The sequence below is a fragment of the Brachyhypopomus gauderio genome, chromosome 10 (assembly GCF_052324685.1).
Source record: "Brachyhypopomus gauderio isolate BG-103 chromosome 10, BGAUD_0.2, whole genome shotgun sequence".
NCBI classification, from domain to species: domain Eukaryota; kingdom Metazoa; phylum Chordata; class Actinopteri; order Gymnotiformes; family Hypopomidae; genus Brachyhypopomus; species Brachyhypopomus gauderio.
This window is the reverse complement of record NC_135220.1, coordinates 7,732,664-7,750,716: the sequence shown is the minus strand read 5'-3', so window position 1 is coordinate 7,750,716 and position 18,053 is coordinate 7,732,664. Positions and strand designations below refer to the sequence as shown.

The 18,053-nt window shown below is 41.9% G+C and overlaps 13 non-coding genes across 13 annotated transcripts; all 13 read right to left on the bottom strand.

The window, feature by feature from the left end:
* Positions 1-1,255: 1,255 nt before the first annotated feature.
* trnar-ccu (transfer RNA arginine (anticodon CCU)) lies at positions 1,256-1,328 on the bottom strand. Its single transcript has one exon. It is a non-coding gene; the product is annotated as a tRNA-Arg (tRNA).
* A 978-nt stretch (positions 1,329-2,306) lies between these two features.
* Positions 2,307-2,379, bottom strand: trnar-ccu (transfer RNA arginine (anticodon CCU)). Its single transcript has one exon. It is a non-coding gene; the product is annotated as a tRNA-Arg (tRNA).
* Positions 2,380-4,411: 2,032 nt separating this feature from the next.
* Positions 4,412-4,484, bottom strand: trnar-ccu (transfer RNA arginine (anticodon CCU)). The gene has a single exon. It is a non-coding gene; the product is annotated as a tRNA-Arg (tRNA).
* A 978-nt stretch (positions 4,485-5,462) lies between these two features.
* On the bottom strand, positions 5,463-5,535 carry trnar-ccu (transfer RNA arginine (anticodon CCU)). Its single transcript has one exon. It is a non-coding gene; the product is annotated as a tRNA-Arg (tRNA).
* Positions 5,536-6,513: 978 nt separating this feature from the next.
* Positions 6,514-6,586, bottom strand: trnar-ccu (transfer RNA arginine (anticodon CCU)). Its single transcript has one exon. It is a non-coding gene; the product is annotated as a tRNA-Arg (tRNA).
* A 978-nt stretch (positions 6,587-7,564) lies between these two features.
* Positions 7,565-7,637, bottom strand: trnar-ccu (transfer RNA arginine (anticodon CCU)). The gene has a single exon. It is a non-coding gene; the product is annotated as a tRNA-Arg (tRNA).
* A 978-nt stretch (positions 7,638-8,615) lies between these two features.
* Positions 8,616-8,688, bottom strand: trnar-ccu (transfer RNA arginine (anticodon CCU)). The gene has a single exon. It is a non-coding gene; the product is annotated as a tRNA-Arg (tRNA).
* A 978-nt stretch (positions 8,689-9,666) lies between these two features.
* trnar-ccu (transfer RNA arginine (anticodon CCU)) lies at positions 9,667-9,739 on the bottom strand. The gene has a single exon. It is a non-coding gene; the product is annotated as a tRNA-Arg (tRNA).
* A 978-nt stretch (positions 9,740-10,717) lies between these two features.
* trnar-ccu (transfer RNA arginine (anticodon CCU)) lies at positions 10,718-10,790 on the bottom strand. Its single transcript has one exon. It is a non-coding gene; the product is annotated as a tRNA-Arg (tRNA).
* A 978-nt stretch (positions 10,791-11,768) lies between these two features.
* On the bottom strand, positions 11,769-11,841 carry trnar-ccu (transfer RNA arginine (anticodon CCU)). The gene has a single exon. It is a non-coding gene; the product is annotated as a tRNA-Arg (tRNA).
* Positions 11,842-14,924: 3,083 nt separating this feature from the next.
* On the bottom strand, positions 14,925-14,997 carry trnar-ccu (transfer RNA arginine (anticodon CCU)). The gene has a single exon. It is a non-coding gene; the product is annotated as a tRNA-Arg (tRNA).
* A 978-nt stretch (positions 14,998-15,975) lies between these two features.
* Positions 15,976-16,048, bottom strand: trnar-ccu (transfer RNA arginine (anticodon CCU)). Its single transcript has one exon. It is a non-coding gene; the product is annotated as a tRNA-Arg (tRNA).
* Positions 16,049-17,026: 978 nt separating this feature from the next.
* On the bottom strand, positions 17,027-17,099 carry trnar-ccu (transfer RNA arginine (anticodon CCU)). The gene has a single exon. It is a non-coding gene; the product is annotated as a tRNA-Arg (tRNA).
* Between the last annotated feature and the right edge of the window lie 954 nt (positions 17,100-18,053).

Here is an 18,053-nt window from a genome sequence, read left to right as displayed (position 1 = left end):
TATAGAGTGAATTCACCCTGTCTTTAGAGGCTTTCTATCAATTTTTGACTCACACCCCTCTGACATTGAAAGGTGTGCTATTTTTGGACTAAAGGAATGCTTTTTTAGGACTAAAGGTGACTTAGCAGAGGATGGTTTCGATCCATCGACCTCTGGGTTATGGGCCCAGCACGCTTACGCTGCGCCACTCTGCTTTCCCAGCACCCCAGATGGGACTCGAACCCACAATCCCTGGCTTAGGAGGCAAGTGCCTTATCCATTAGGCCACTGGGGCTCTTGCTAAAGCTTGCGGATGTCCAGTACCCACGATGAACGCAACCTATACTTCTGGAATATATCAGAGGGCTCTGTTCTCAGTACAGTCTGTTCTAGTCAGACACCTGAGAGACAGAAAAATGAAAAGTCAGTACAATGCTTCAACTCAATTTTGTTTCTGTACTGCTTTGTGCAAACACGACCATAGCTGAAGGGAATTAGCAGATCTTTTGTCATTTCAATCATTATGAATTTCAGTTTCCCTTTCACCCACTGAGCAGGGGACTTAGCAGATCTTTTGTATTTTCAATCTTTCTGGATTTCAGTTTCCCTTTCACCCAATCTTTGATATCCAGTGACATTTGAAAAATCCACACGTTGTTCCGCGTCCATTCTTTTGGCCAAATATGTAGGAGAAGTCTGGAGGTCCTGGGGAAGATTTAGCAAGAGATCTTTGATAAGATAGGCCAGTGTAACACATCTCTCGACATTACCCCTTGTCATCACGCCATCTGTTGTCAGCAAATCAACCTCATGGCTCAAGGGAATTAGCAGATCTTTTGTACAAGCATATGAACATATCAACTTGGCAAACATGCTTTTAAGTTTTGAAATTTCCAGGTCTACTTCTAAACATCTTGTCGAGCACCATTTTCATTCACTTTCTTGAAAGGGACTTACATTTTTTACAACACAAGCTTGAATTTGTAGGTTATTTTGAGTGTCTATTGGGATTTGCTAGAGTGAAGCATGAAGTTCCTTGAAGAGTTTCATTAAATTAAAACATTGAAAGAAATGCTATAGAGTGAATTCACCCTGTCTTTAGAGGCTTTCTATCAATTTTTGACTCACACCCCTCTGACATTGAAAGGTGTGCTATTTTTGGACTAAAGGAATGCTTTTTTAGGACTAAAGCTGACTTAGCAGAGGATGGCTTCGATCCATCGACCTCTGGGTTATGGGCACAGCACGCTTCCGCTGCGCCACTCTGCTTTCCCAGCACCTCAGATGGGACTCGAACCCACAATCCCTGGCTTAGGAGGCCAGTGCCTTATCCATTAGGCCACTGGGGCTCTTGCTAAAGCTTGCGGATGTCCAGTACCCACGATGAACGCAACCTATACTTCTGGAATATATCAGAGGGCTCTGTTCTCAGTACAGTCTGTTCTAGTCAGACACCTGAGAGACAGAAAAATGAAAAGTCAGTACAATGCTTCAACTCAATTTTGTTTCTGTACTGCTTTGTGCAAACACGACCATAGCTGAAGGGAATTAGCAGATCTTTTGTCATTTCAATCATTATGAATTTCAGTTTCCCTTTCACCCACTGAGCAGGGGACTTAGCAGATCTTTTGTATTTTCAATCTTTCTGGATTTCAGTTTCCCTTTCACCCAATCTTTGACATCCAGTGACATTTGAAAAATCCACACGTTGTTCCGCGTCACCTCTTTTGGCCAAATATGTAGAAGTCTGGAGGTCCTGGAGAAGATTCAGCAAGAGATCTTTGATAAGATAGGCCAATGTAACACATCTCTCGACATTACCCCTTGTCATCACACCATCTGTTGTCAGCAAATCAACATCATGGCTCAAGGGAATTGGCAGATCTTTTGTACAAGCATATGAACATATCAGCTTGGCAAACATGCTTTTAAGTTTTGAAATTTCCAGGTCTACTTCTAAACATCTTGTCGAGCACCATTTTCATTCACTTTCTTGAAAGGGACTTAAATTTTTTACAACACAAGCTTGAATTTGTAGGTTATTTTGAGTGTCTATTGGGATTTGCTAGAGTGAAGCATGAAGTGCCTTGAAGAGTTTCATTAAATTAAAACATTGAAAGAAATGCTATAGAGTGAATTCACCCTGTCTTTAGAGGCTTTCTATCAATTTTTGACTCACACCCCTCTGACATTGAAAGGTGTGCTATTTTTGGACTAAAGGAATGCTTTTTTAGGACTAAAGCTGACTTAGCAGAGGATGGTTTCGATCCATCGACCTCTGGGTTATGGGCCCAGCACGCTTCCGCTGCGCCACTCTGCTTTCCCAGCACCTCAGATGGGACTCGAACCCACAATCCCTGGCTTAGGAGGCCAGTGCCTTATCCATTAGGCCACTGGGGCTCTTGCTAAAGCTTGCGGATGTCCAGTACCCACGATGAACGCAACCTATACTTCTGGAATATATCAGAGGGCTCTGTTCTCAGTACAGTCTGTTCTAGTCAGACACCTGAGAGACAGAAAAATGAAAAGTCAGTACAATGCTTCAACTCAATTTTGTTTCTGTACTGCTTTGTGCAAACACGACCATAGCTGAAGGGAATTAGCAGATCTTTTGTCATTTCAATCATTATGAATTTCAGTTTCCCTTTCACCCACTGAGCAGGGGACTTAGCAGATCTTTTGTATTTTCAATCTTTCTGGATTTCAGTTTCCCTTTCACCCAATCTTTGATATCCAGTGACATTTGAAAAATCCACACGTTGTTCCGCGTCCATTCTTTTGGCCAAATATGTAGGAGAAGTCTGGAGGTCCTGGAGAAGATTTAGCAAGAGATCTTTGATAAGATAGGCCAGTGTAACACATCTCCCGACATTACCCCTTGTCATCACGCCATCTGTTGTCAGCAAATCAACCTCATGGCTCAAGGGAATTGGCAGATCTTTTGTACAAGCATATGAACATATCAGCTTGGCAAACATGCTTTTAAGTTTTGAAATTTCCAGGTCTACTTCTAAACATCTTGTCGAGCACCATTTTCATTCACTTTCTTGAAAGGGACTTACATTTTTTACAACACAAGCTTGAATTTGTAGGTTATTTTGAGTGTCTATTGGGATTTGCTAGAGTGAAGCATGAAGTGCCTTGAAGAGTTTCATTAAATTAAAACATTGAAAGAAATGCTATAGAGTGAATTCACCCTGTCTTTAGAGGCTTTCTATCAATTTTTGACTCACACCCCTCTGACATTGAAAGGTGTGCTATTTTTGGACTAAAGGAATGCTTTTTTAGGACTAAAGCTGACTTAGCAGAGGATGGTTTCGATCCATCGACCTCTGGGTTATGGGCCCAGCACGCTTCCGCTGCACCACTCTGCTTTCCCAGCACCCCAGATGGGACTCGAACCCACAATCCCTGGCTTAGGAGGCCAGTGCCTTATACATTAGGCCACTGGGGCTCTTGCTAAAGCTTGCGGATGTCCAGTACCCACGATGAACGCAACCTATACTTCTGGAATATATCAGAGGGCTCTGTTCTCAGTACAGTCTGTTCTAGTCAGACACCTGAGAGACAGAAAAATGAAAAGTCAGTACAATGCTTCAACTCAATTTTGTTTCTGTACTGCTTTGTGCAAACACGACCATAGCTGAAGGGAATTAGCAGATCTTTTGTCATTTCAATCATTATGAATTTCAGTTTCCCTTTCACCCACTGAGCAGGGGACTTAGCAGATCTTTTGTATTTTCAATCTTTCTGGATTTCAGTTTCCCTTTCACCCAATCTTTGACATCCAGTGACATTTGAAAAATCCACACGTTGTTCCGCGTCACCTCTTTTGGCCAAATATGTAGAAGTCTGGAGGTCCTGGAGAAGATTCAGCAAGAGATCTTTGATAAGATAGGCCAATGTAACACATCTCTCGACATTACCCCTTGTCATCACACCATCTGTTGTCAGCAAATCAACATCATGGCTCAAGGGAATTGGCAGATCTTTTGTACAAGCATATGAACATATCAGCTTGGCAAACATGCTTTTAAGTTTTGAAATTTCCAGGTCTACTTCTAAACATCTTGTCGAGCACCATTTTCATTCACTTTCTTGAAAGGGACTTAAATTTTTTACAACACAAGCTTGAATTTGTAGGTTATTTTGAGTGTCTATTGGGATTTGCTAGAGTGAAGCATGAAGTGCCTTGAAGAGTTTCATTAAATTAAAACATTGAAAGAAATGCTATAGAGTGAATTCACCCTGTCTTTAGAGGCTTTCTATCAATTTTTGACTCACACCCCTCTGACATTGAAAGGTGTGCTATTTTTGGACTAAAGGAATGCTTTTTTAGGACTAAAGGTGACTTAGCAGAGGATGGTTTCGATCCATCGACCTCTGGGTTATGGGCCCAGCACGCTTCCGCTGCGCCACTCTGCTTTCCCAGCACCCCAGATGGGACTCGAACCCACAATCCCTGGCTTAGGAGGCCAGTGCCTTATCCATTAGGCCACTGGGGCTCTTGCTAAAGCTTGCGGATGTCCAGTACCCACGATGAACGCAACCTATACTTCTGGAATATATCAGAGGGCTCTGTTCTCAGTACAGTCTGTTCTAGTCAGACACCTGAGAGACAGAAAAATGAAAAGTCAGTACAATGCTTCAACTCAATTTTGTTTCTGTACTGCTTTGTGCAAACACGACCATAGCTGAAGGGAATTAGCAGATCTTTTGTCATTTCAATCATTATGAATTTCAGTTTCCCTTTCACCCACTGAGCAGGGGACTTAGCAGATCTTTTGTATTTTCAATCTTTCTGGATTTCAGTTTCCCTTTCACCCAATCTTTGATATCCAGTGACATTTGAAAAATCCACACGTTGTTCCGCGTCCATTCTTTTGGCCAAATATGTAGAAGTCTGGAGGTCCTGGAGAAGATTCAGCAAGAGATCTTTGATAAGATAGGCCAATGTAACACATCTCTCGACATTACCCCTTGTCATCACGCCATCTGTTGTCAGCAAATCAACCTCATGGCTCAAGGGAATTGGCAGATCTTTTGTACAAGCATATGAACATATCAGCTTGGCAAACATGCTTTTAAGTTTTGAAATTTCCAGGTCTACTTCTAAACATCTTGTCGAGCACCATTTTCATTCACTTTCTTGAAAGGGACTTACATTTTTTACAACACAAGCTTGAATTTGTAGGTTATTTTGAGTGTCTATTGGGATTTGCTAGAGTGAAGCATGAAGTGCCTTGAAGAGTTTCATTAAATTAAAACATTGAAAGAAATGCTATAGAGTGAATTCACCCTGTCTTTAGAGGCTTTCTATCAATTTTTGACTCACACCCCTCTGACATTGAAAGGTGTGCTATTTTTGGACTAAAGGAATGCTTTTTTAGGACTAAAGCTGACTTAGCAGAGGATGGTTTCGATCCATCGACCTCTGGGTTATGGGCCCAGCACGCTTCCGCTGCGCCACTCTGCTTTCCCAGCACCCCAGATGGGACTCGAACCCACAATCCCTGGCTTAGGAGGCCAGTGCCTTATCCATTAGGCCACTGGGGCTCTTGCTAAAGCTTGCGGATGTCCAGTACCCACGATGAACGCAACCTATACTTCTGGAATATATCAGAGGGCTCTGTTCTCAGTACAGTCTGTTCTAGTCAGACACCTGAGAGACAGAAAAATGAAAAGTCAGTACAATGCTTCAACTCAATTTTGTTTCTGTACTGCTTTGTGCAAACACGACCATAGCTGAAGGGAATTAGCAGATCTTTTGTCATTTCAATCATTATAAATTTCAGTTTCCCTTTCACCCACTGAGCAGGGGACTTAGCAGATCTTTTGTATTTTCAATCTTTCTGGATTTCAGTTTCCCTTTCACCCAATCTTTGATATCCAGTGACATTTGAAAAATCCACACGTTGTTCCGCGTCCATTCTTTTGGCCAAATATGTAGAAGTCTGGAGGTCCTGGAGAAGATTCAGCAAGAGATCTTTGATAAGATAGGCCAGTGTAACACATCTCTCGACATTACCCCTTGTCATCACGCCATCTGTTGTCAGCAAATCAACCTCATGGCTCAAGGGAATTAGCAGATCTTTTGTACAAGCATATGAACATATCAACTTGGCAAACATGCTTTTAAGTTTTGAAATTTCCAGGTCTACTTCTAAACATCTTGTCGAGCACCATTTTCATTCACTTTCTTGAAAGGCACTTACATTTTTTACAACACAAGCTTGAATTTGTAGGTTATTTTGAGTGTCTATTGGGATTTGCTAGAGTGAAGCATGAAGTGCCTTGAAGAGTTTCATTAAATTAAAACATTGAAAGAAATGCTATAGAGTGAATTCACCCTGTCTTTAGAGGCTTTCTATCAATTTTTGACTCACACCCCTCTGACATTGAAAGGTGTGCTATTTTTGGACTAAAGGAATGCTTTTTTAGGACTAAAGCTGACTTAGCAGAGGATGGTTTCGATCCATCGACCTCTGGGTTATGGGCACAGCACGCTTCCGCTGCGCCACTCTGCTTTCCCAGCACCTCAGATGGGACTCGAACCCACAATCCCTGGCTTAGGAGGCCAGTGCCTTATCCATTAGGCCACTGGGGCTCTTGCTAAAGCTTGCGGATGTCCAGTACCCACGATGAACGCAACCTATACTTCTGGAATATATCAGAGGGCTCTGTTCTCAGTACAGTCTGTTCTAGTCAGACACCTGAGAGACAGAAAAATGAAAAGTCAGTACAATGCTTCAACTCAATTTTGTTTCTGTACTGCTTTGTGCAAACACGACCATAGCTGAAGGGAATTAGCAGATCTTTTGTCATTTCAATCATTATGAATTTCAGTTTCCCTTTCACCCACTGAGCAGGGGACTTAGCAGATCTTTTGTATTTTCAATCTTTCTGGATTTCAGTTTCCCTTTCACCCAATCTTTGACATCCAGTGACATTTGAAAAATCCACACGTTGTTCCGCGTCACCTCTTTTGGCCAAATATGTAGAAGTCTGGAGGTCCTGGAGAAGATTCAGCAAGAGATCTTTGATAAGATAGGCCAATGTAACACATCTCCCGACATTACCCCTTGTCATCACGCCATCTGTTGTCAGCAAATCAACCTCATGGCTCAAGGGAATTGGCAGATCTTTTGTACAAGCATATGAACATATCAGCTTGGCAAACATGCTTTTAAGTTTTGAAATTTCCAGGTCTACTTCTAAACATCTTGTCGAGCACCATTTTCATTCACTTTCTTGAAAGGGACTTACATTTTTTACAACACAAGCTTGAATTTGTAGGTTATTTTGAGTGTCTATTGGGATTTGCTAGAGTGAAGCATGAAGTGCCTTGAAGAGTTTCATTAAATTAAAACATTGAAAGAAATGCTATAGAGTGAATTCACCCTGTCTTTAGAGGCTTTCTATCAATTTTTGACTCACACCCCTCTGACATTGAAAGGTGTGCTATTTTTGGACTAAAGGAATGCTTTTTTAGGACTAAAGGTGACTTAGCAGAGGATGGTTTCGATCCATCGACCTCTGGGTTATGGGCCCAGCACGCTTCCGCTGCGCCACTCTGCTTTCCCAGCACCCCAGATGGGACTCGAACCCACAATCCCTGGCTTAGGAGGCCAGTGCCTTATCCATTAGGCCACTGGGGCTCTTGCTAAAGCTTGCGGATGTCCAGTACCCACGATGAACGCAACCTATACTTCTGGAATATATCAGAGGGCTCTGTTCTCAGTACAGTCTGTTCTAGTCAGACACCTGAGAGACAGAAAAATGAAAAGTCAGTACAATGCTTCAACTCAATTTTGTTTCTGTACTGCTTTGTGCAAACACGACCATAGCTGAAGGGAATTAGCAGATCTTTTGTCATTTCAATCATTATGAATTTCAGTTTCCCTTTCACCCACTGAGCAGGGGACTTAGCAGATCTTTTGTATTTTCAATCTTTCTGGATTTCAGTTTCCCTTTCACCCAATCTTTGACATCCAGTGACATTTGAAAAATCCACACGTTGTTCCGCGTCACCTCTTTTGGCCAAATATGTAGAAGTCTGGAGGTCCTGGAGAAGATTCAGCAAGAGATCTTTGATAAGATAGGCCAATGTAACACATCTCTCGACATTACCCCTTGTCATCACACCATCTGTTGTCAGCAAATCAACATCATGGCTCAAGGGAATTGGCAGATCTTTTGTACAAGCATATGAACATATCAGCTTGGCAAACATGCTTTTAAGTTTTGAAATTTCCAGGTCTACTTCTAAACATCTTGTCGAGCACCATTTTCATTCACTTTCTTGAAAGGGACTTAAATTTTTTACAACACAAGCTTGAATTTGTAGGTTATTTTGAGTGTCTATTGGGATTTGCTAGAGTGAAGCATGAAGTGCCTTGAAGAGTTTCATTAAATTAAAACATTGAAAGAAATGCTATAGAGTGAATTCACCCTGTCTTTAGAGGCTTTCTATCAATTTTTGACTCACACCCCTCTGACATTGAAAGGTGTGCTATTTTTGGACTAAAGGAATGCTTTTTTAGGACTAAAGGTGACTTAGCAGAGGATGGTTTCGATCCATCGACCTCTGGGTTATGGGCCCAGCACGCTTCCGCTGCGCCACTCTGCTTTCCCAGCACCCCAGATGGGACTCGAACCCACAATCCCTGGCTTAGGAGGCCAGTGCCTTATCCATTAGGCCACTGGGGCTCTTGCTAAAGCTTGCGGATGTCCAGTACCCACGATGAACGCAACCTATACTTCTGGAATATATCAGAGGGCTCTGTTCTCAGTACAGTCTGTTCTAGTCAGACACCTGAGAGACAGAAAAATGAAAAGTCAGTACAATGCTTCAACTCAATTTTGTTTCTGTACTGCTTTGTGCAAACACGACCATAGCTGAAGGGAATTAGCAGATCTTTTGTCATTTCAATCATTATGAATTTCAGTTTCCCTTTCACCCACTGAGCAGGGGACTTAGCAGATCTTTTGTATTTTCAATCTTTCTGGATTTCAGTTTCCCTTTCACCCAATCTTTGATATCCAGTGACATTTGAAAAATCCACACGTTGTTCCGCGTCCATTCTTTTGGCCAAATATGTAGAAGTCTGGAGGTCCTGGAGAAGATTCAGCAAGAGATCTTTGATAAGATAGGCCAATGTAACACATCTCTCGACATTACCCCTTGTCATCACGCCATCTGTTGTCAGCAAATCAACCTCATGGCTCAAGGGAATTGGCAGATCTTTTGTACAAGCATATGAACATATCAGCTTGGCAAACATGCTTTTAAGTTTTGAAATTTCCAGGTCTACTTCTAAACATCTTGTCGAGCACCATTTTCATTCACTTTCTTGAAAGGGACTTACATTTTTTACAACACAAGCTTGAATTTGTAGGTTATTTTGAGTGTCTATTGGGATTTGCTAGAGTGAAGCATGAAGTGCCTTGAAGAGTTTCATTAAATTAAAACATTGAAAGAAATGCTATAGAGTGAATTCACCCTGTCTTTAGAGGCTTTCTATCAATTTTTGACTCACACCCCTCTGACATTGAAAGGTGTGCTATTTTTGGACTAAAGGAATGCTTTTTTAGGACTAAAGCTGACTTAGCAGAGGATGGTTTCGATCCATCGACCTCTGGGTTATGGGCCCAGCACGCTTCCGCTGCGCCACTCTGCTTTCCCAGCACCCCAGATGGGACTCGAACCCACAATCCCTGGCTTAGGAGGCCAGTGCCTTATCCATTAGGCCACTGGGGCTCTTGCTAAAGCTTGCGGATGTCCAGTACCCACGATGAACGCAACCTATACTTCTGGAATATATCAGAGGGCTCTGTTCTCAGTACAGTCTGTTCTAGTCAGACACCTGAGAGACAGAAAAATGAAAAGTCAGTACAATGCTTCAACTCAATTTTGTTTCTGTACTGCTTTGTGCAAACACGACCATAGCTGAAGGGAATTAGCAGATCTTTTGTCATTTCAATCATTATAAATTTCAGTTTCCCTTTCACCCACTGAGCAGGGGACTTAGCAGATCTTTTGTATTTTCAATCTTTCTGGATTTCAGTTTCCCTTTCACCCAATCTTTGATATCCAGTGACATTTGAAAAATCCACACATTGTTCCGCGTCCATTCTTTTGGCCAAATATGTAGAAGTCTGGAGGTCCTGGAGAAGATTCAGCAAGAGATCTTTGATAAGATAGGCCAGTGTAACACATCTCTCGACATTACCCCTTGTCATCACGCCATCTGTTGTCAGCAAATCAACCTCATGGCTCAAGGGAATTAGCAGATCTTTTGTACAAGCATATGAACATATCAACTTGGCAAACATGCTTTTAAGTTTTGAAATTTCCAGGTCTACTTCTAAACATCTTGTCGAGCACCATTTTCATTCACTTTCTTGAAAGGCACTTACATTTTTTACAACACAAGCTTGAATTTGTAGGTTATTTTGAGTGTCTATTGGGATTTGCTAGAGTGAAGCATGAAGTGCCTTGAAGAGTTTCATTAAATTAAAACATTGAAAGAAATGCTATAGAGTGAATTCACCCTGTCTTTAGAGGCTTTCTATCAATTTTTGACTCACACCCCTCTGACATTGAAAGGTGTGCTATTTTTGGACTAAAGGAATGCTTTTTTAGGACTAAAGCTGACTTAGCAGAGGATGGTTTCGATCCATCGACCTCTGGGTTATGGGCACAGCACGCTTCCGCTGCGCCACTCTGCTTTCCCAGCACCTCAGATGGGACTCGAACCCACAATCCCTGGCTTAGGAGGCCAGTGCCTTATCCATTAGGCCACTGGGGCTCTTGCTAAAGCTTGCGGATGTCCAGTACCCACGATGAACGCAACCTATACTTCTGGAATATATCAGAGGGCTCTGTTCTCAGTACAGTCTGTTCTAGTCAGACACCTGAGAGACAGAAAAATGAAAAGTCAGTACAATGCTTCAACTCAATTTTGTTTCTGTACTGCTTTGTGCAAACACGACCATAGCTGAAGGGAATTAGCAGATCTTTTGTCATTTCAATCATTATGAATTTCAGTTTCCCTTTCACCCACTGAGCAGGGGACTTAGCAGATCTTTTGTATTTTCAATCTTTCTGGATTTCAGTTTCCCTTTCACCCAATCTTTGACATCCAGTGACATTTGAAAAATCCACACGTTGTTCCGCGTCACCTCTTTTGGCCAAATATGTAGAAGTCTGGAGGTCCTGGAGAAGATTCAGCAAGAGATCTTTGATAAGATAGGCCAATGTAACACATCTCCCGACATTACCCCTTGTCATCACGCCATCTGTTGTCAGCAAATCAACCTCATGGCTCAAGGGAATTGGCAGATCTTTTGTACAAGCATATGAACATATCAGCTTGGCAAACATGCTTTTAAGTTTTGAAATTTCCAGGTCTACTTCTAAACATCTTGTCGAGCACCATTTTCATTCACTTTCTTGAAAGGGACTTACATTTTTTACAACACAAGCTTGAATTTGTAGGTTATTTTGAGTGTCTATTGGGATTTGCTAGAGTGAAGCATGAAGTGCCTTGAAGAGTTTCATTAAATTAAAACATTGAAAGAAATGCTATAGAGTGAATTCACCCTGTCTTTAGAGGCTTTCTATCAATTTTTGACTCACACCCCTCTGACATTGAAAGGTGTGCTATTTTTGGACTAAAGGAATGCTTTTTTAGGACTAAAGCTGACTTAGCAGAGGATGGTTTCGATCCATCGACCTCTGGGTTATGGGCACAGCACGCTTCCGCTGCGCCACTCTGCTTTCCCAGCACCTCAGATGGGACTCGAACCCACAATCCCTGGCTTAGGAGGCCAGTGCCTTATCCATTAGGCCACTGGGGCTCTTGCTAAAGCTTGCGGATGTCCAGTACCCACGATGAACGCAACCTATACTTCTGGAATATATCAGAGGGCTCTGTTCTCAGTACAGTCTGTTCTAGTCAGACACCTGAGAGACAGAAAAATGAAAAGTCAGTACAATGCTTCAACTCAATTTTGTTTCTGTACTGCTTTGTGCAAACACCACCATAGCTGAAGGGAATTAGCAGATCTTTTGTCATTTCAATCATTATGAATTTCAGTTTCCCTTTCACCCACTGAGCAGGGGACTTAGCAGATCTTTTGTATTTTCAATCTTTCTGGATTTCAGTTTCCCTTTCACCCAATCTTTGATATCCAGTGACGTTTGAAAAATCCACACGTTGTTCCGCGTCCATTCTTTTGGCCAAATATGTAGAAGTCTGGAGGTCCTGGAGAAGATTCAGCAAGAGATCTTTGATAAGATAGGCCAGTGTAACACATCTCTCGACATTACCCCTTGTCATCACGCCATCTGTTGTCAGCAAATCAACCTCATGGCTCAAGGGAATTAGCAGATCTTTTGTACAAGCATATGAACATATCAACTTGGCAAACATGCTTTTAAGTTTTGAAATTTCCAGGTCTACTTCTAAACATCTTGTCGAGCACCATTTTCATTCACTTTCTTGAAAGGCACTTACATTTTTTACAACACAAGCTTGAATTTGTAGGTTATTTTGAGTGTCTATTGGGATTTGCTAGAGTGAAGCATGAAGTGCCTTGAAGAGTTTCATTAAATTAAAACATTGAAAGAAATGCTATAGAGTGAATTCACCCTGTCTTTAGAGGCTTTCTATCAATTTTTGACTCACACCCCTCTGACATTGAAAGGTGTGCTATTTTTGGACTAAAGGAATGCTTTTTTAGGACTAAAGGTGACTTAGCAGAGGATGGTTTCGATCCATCGACCTCTGGGTTATGGGCCCAGCACGCTTACGCTGCGCCACTCTGCTTTCCCAGCACCCCAGATGGGACTCGAACCCACAATCCCTGGCTTAGGAGGCAAGTGCCTTATCCATTAGGCCACTGGGGCTCTTGCTAAAGCTTGCGGATGTCCAGTACCCACGATGAACGCAACCTATACTTCTGGAATATATCAGAGGGCTCTGTTCTCAGTACAGTCTGTTCTAGTCAGACACCTGAGAGACAGAAAAATGAAAAGTCAGTACAATGCTTCAACTCAATTTTGTTTCTGTACTGCTTTGTGCAAACACGACCATAGCTGAAGGGAATTAGCAGATCTTTTGTCATTTCAATCATTATGAATTTCAGTTTCCCTTTCACCCACTGAGCAGGGGACTTAGCAGATCTTTTGTATTTTCAATCTTTCTGGATTTCAGTTTCCCTTTCACCCAATCTTTGATATCCAGTGACATTTGAAAAATCCACACGTTGTTCCGCGTCCATTCTTTTGGCCAAATATGTAGGAGAAGTCTGGAGGTCCTGGAGAAGATTTAGCAAGAGATCTTTGATAAGATAGGCCAGTGTAACACATCTCCCGACATTACCCCTTGTCATCACGCCATCTGTTGTCAGCAAATCAACCTCATGGCTCAAGGGAATTGGCAGATCTTTTGTACAAGCATATGAACATATCAGCTTGGCAAACATGCTTTTAAGTTTTGAAATTTCCAGGTCTACTTCTAAACATCTTGTCGAGCACCATTTTCATTCACTTTCTTGAAAGGGACTTACATTTTTTACAACACAAGCTTGAATTTGTAGGTTATTTTGAGTGTCTATTGGGATTTGCTAGAGTGAAGCATGAAGTGCCTTGAAGAGTTTCATTAAATTAAAACATTGAAAGAAATGCTATAGAGTGAATTCACCCTGTCTTTAGAGGCTTTCTATCAATTTTTGACTCACACCCCTCTGACATTGAAAGGTGTGCTATTTTTGGACTAAAGGAATGCTTTTTTAGGACTAAAGCTGACTTAGCAGAGGATGGTTTCGATCCATCGACCTCTGGGTTATGGGCCCAGCACGCTTCCGCTGCACCACTCTGCTTTCCCAGCACCCCAGATGGGACTCGAACCCACAATCCCTGGCTTAGGAGGCCAGTGCCTTATACATTAGGCCACTGGGGCTCTTGCTAAAGCTTGCGGATGTCCAGTACCCACGATGAACGCAACCTATACTTCTGGAATATATCAGAGGGCTCTGTTCTCAGTACAGTCTGTTCTAGTCAGACACCTGAGAGACAGAAAAATGAAAAGTCAGTACAATGCTTCAACTCAATTTTGTTTCTGTACTGCTTTGTGCAAACACGACCATAGCTGAAGGGAATTAGCAGATCTTTTGTCATTTCAATCATTATGAATTTCAGTTTCCCTTTCACCCACTGAGCAGGGGACTTAGCAGATCTTTTGTATTTTCAATCTTTCTGGATTTCAGTTTCCCTTTCACCCAATCTTTGACATCCAGTGACATTTGAAAAATCCACACGTTGTTCCGCGTCACCTCTTTTGGCCAAATATGTAGAAGTCTGGAGGTCCTGGAGAAGATTCAGCAAGAGATCTTTGATAAGATAGGCCAATGTAACACATCTCTCGACATTACCCCTTGTCATCACACCATCTGTTGTCAGCAAATCAACATCATGGCTCAAGGGAATTGGCAGATCTTTTGTACAAGCATATGAACATATCAGCTTGGCAAACATGCTTTTAAGTTTTGAAATTTCCAGGTCTACTTCTAAACATCTTGTCGAGCACCATTTTCATTCACTTTCTTGAAAGGGACTTAAATTTTTTACAACACAAGCTTGAATTTGTAGGTTATTTTGAGTGTCTATTGGGATTTGCTAGAGTGAAGCATGAAGTGCCTTGAAGAGTTTCATTAAATTAAAACATTGAAAGAAATGCTATAGAGTGAATTCACCCTGTCTTTAGAGGCTTTCTATCAATTTTTGACTCACACCCCTCTGACATTGAAAGGTGTGCTATTTTTGGACTAAAGGAATGCTTTTTTAGGACTAAAGCTGACTTAGCAGAGGATGGTTTCGATCCATCGACCTCTGGGTTATGGGCCCAGCACGCTTCCGCTGCGCCACTCTGCTTTCCCAGCACCCCAGATGGGACTCGAACCCACAATCCCTGGCTTAGGAGGCCAGTGCCTTATCCATTAGGCCACTGGGGCTCTTGCTAAAGCTTGCGGATGTCCAGTACCCACGATGAACGCAACCTATACTTCTGGAATATATCAGAGGGCTCTGTTCTCAGTACAGTCTGTTCTAGTCAGACACCTGAGAGACAGAAAAATGAAAAGTCAGTACAATGCTTCAACTCAATTTTGTTTCTGTACTGCTTTGTGCAAACACGACCATAGCTGAAGGGAATTAGCAGATCTTTTGTCATTTCAATCATTATGAATTTCAGTTTCCCTTTCACCCACTGAGCAGGGGACTTAGCAGATCTTTTGTATTTTCAATCTTTCTGGATTTCAGTTTCCCTTTCACCCAATCTTTGATATCCAGTGACATTTGAAAAATCCACACGTTGTTCCGCGTCCATTCTTTTGGCCAAATATGTAGAAGTCTGGAGGTCCTGGAGAAGATTCAGCAAGAGATCTTTGATAAGATAGGCCAATGTAACACATCTCTCGACATTACCCCTTGTCATCACGCCATCTGTTGTCAGCAAATCAACCTCATGGCTCAAGGGAATTGGCAGATCTTTTGTACAAGCATATGAACATATCAGCTTGGCAAACATGCTTTTAAGTTTTGAAATTTCCAGGTCTACTTCTAAACATCTTGTCGAGCACCATTTTCATTCACTTTCTTGAAAGGGACTTACATTTTTTACAACACAAGCTTGAATTTGTAGGTTATTTTGAGTGTCTATTGGGATTTGCTAGAGTGAAGCATGAAGTGCCTTGAAGAGTTTCATTAAATTAAAACATTGAAAGAAATGCTATAGAGTGAATTCACCCTGTCTTTAGAGGCTTTCTATCAATTTTTGACTCACACCCCTCTGACATTGAAAGGTGTGCTATTTTTGGACTAAAGGAATGCTTTTTTAGGACTAAAGCTGACTTAGCAGAGGATGGTTTCGATCCATCGACCTCTGGGTTATGGGCCCAGCACGCTTCCGCTGCGCCACTCTGCTTTCCCAGCACCCCAGATGGGACTCGAACCCACAATCCCTGGCTTAGGAGGCCAGTGCCTTATCCATTAGGCCACTGGGGCTCTTGCTAAAGCTTGCGGATGTCCAGTACCCACGATGAACGCAACCTATACTTCTGGAATATATCAGAGGGCTCTGTTCTCAGTACAGTCTGTTCTAGTCAGACACCTGAGAGACAGAAAAATGAAAAGTCAGTACAATGCTTCAACTCAATTTTGTTTCTGTACTGCTTTGTGCAAACACGACCATAGCTGAAGGGAATTAGCAGATCTTTTGTCATTTCAATCATTATAAATTTCAGTTTCCCTTTCACCCACTGAGCAGGGGACTTAGCAGATCTTTTGTATTTTCAATCTTTCTGGATTTCAGTTTCCCTTTCACCCAATCTTTGATATCCAGTGACATTTGAAAAATCCACACGTTGTTCCGCGTCCATTCTTTTGGCCAAATATGTAGAAGTCTGGAGGTCCTGGAGAAGATTCAGCAAGAGATCTTTGATAAGATAGGCCAGTGTAACACATCTCTCGACATTACCCCTTGTCATCACGCCATCTGTTGTCAGCAAATCAACCTCATGGCTCAAGGGAATTAGCAGATCTTTTGTACAAGCATATGAACATATCAACTTGGCAAACATGCTTTTAAGTTTTGAAATTTCCAGGTCTACTTCTAAACATCTTGTCGAGCACCATTTTCATTCACTTTCTTGAAAGGCACTTACATTTTTTACAACACAAGCTTGAATTTGTAGGTTATTTTGAGTGTCTATTGGGATTTGCTAGAGTGAAGCATGAAGTGCCTTGAAGAGTTTCATTAAATTAAAACATTGAAAGAAATGCTATAGAGTGAATTCACCCTGTCTTTAGAGGCTTTCTATCAATTTTTGACTCACACCCCTCTGACATTGAAAGGTGTGCTATTTTTGGACTAAAGGAATGCTTTTTTAGGACTAAAGCTGACTTAGCAGAGGATGGTTTCGATCCATCGACCTCTGGGTTATGGGCACAGCACGCTTCCGCTGCGCCACTCTGCTTTCCCAGCACCTCAGATGGGACTCGAACCCACAATCCCTGGCTTAGGAGGCCAGTGCCTTATCCATTAGGCCACTGGGGCTCTTGCTAAAGCTTGCGGATGTCCAGTACCCACGATGAACGCAACCTATACTTCTGGAATATATCAGAGGGCTCTGTTCTCAGTACAGTCTGTTCTAGTCAGACACCTGAGAGACAGAAAAATGAAAAGTCAGTACAATGCTTCAACTCAATTTTGTTTCTGTACTGCTTTGTGCAAACACGACCATAGCTGAAGGGAATTAGCAGATCTTTTGTCATTTCAATCATTATGAATTTCAGTTTCCCTTTCACCCACTGAGCAGGGGACTTAGCAGATCTTTTGTATTTTCAATCTTTCTGGATTTCAGTTTCCCTTTCACCCAATCTTTGACATCCAGTGACATTTGAAAAATCCACACGTTGTTCCGCGTCACCTCTTTTGGCCAAATATGTAGAAGTCTGGAGGTCCTGGAGAAGATTCAGCAAGAGATCTTTGATAAGATAGGCCAATGTAACACATCTCCCGACATTACCCCTTGTCATCACGCCATCTGTTGTCAGCAAATCAACCTCATGGCTCAAGGGAATTGGCAGATCTTTTGTACAAGCATATGAACATATCAGCTTGGCAAACATGCTTTTAAGTTTTGAAATTTCCAGGTCTACTTCTAAACATCTTGTCGAGCACCATTTTCATTCACTTTCTTGAAAGGGACTTACATTTTTTACAACACAAGCTTGAATTTGTAGGTTATTTTGAGTGTCTATTGGGATTTGCTAGAGTGAAGCATGAAGTGCCTTGAAGAGTTTCATTAAATTAAAACATTGAAAGAAATGCTATAGAGTGAATTCACCCTGTCTTTAGAGGCTTTCTATCAATTTTTGACTCACACCCCTCTGACATTGAAAGGTGTGCTATTTTTGGACTAAAGGAATGCTTTTTTAGGACTAAAGCTGACTTAGCAGAGGATGGTTTCGATCCATCGACCTCTGGGTTATGGGCACAGCACGCTTC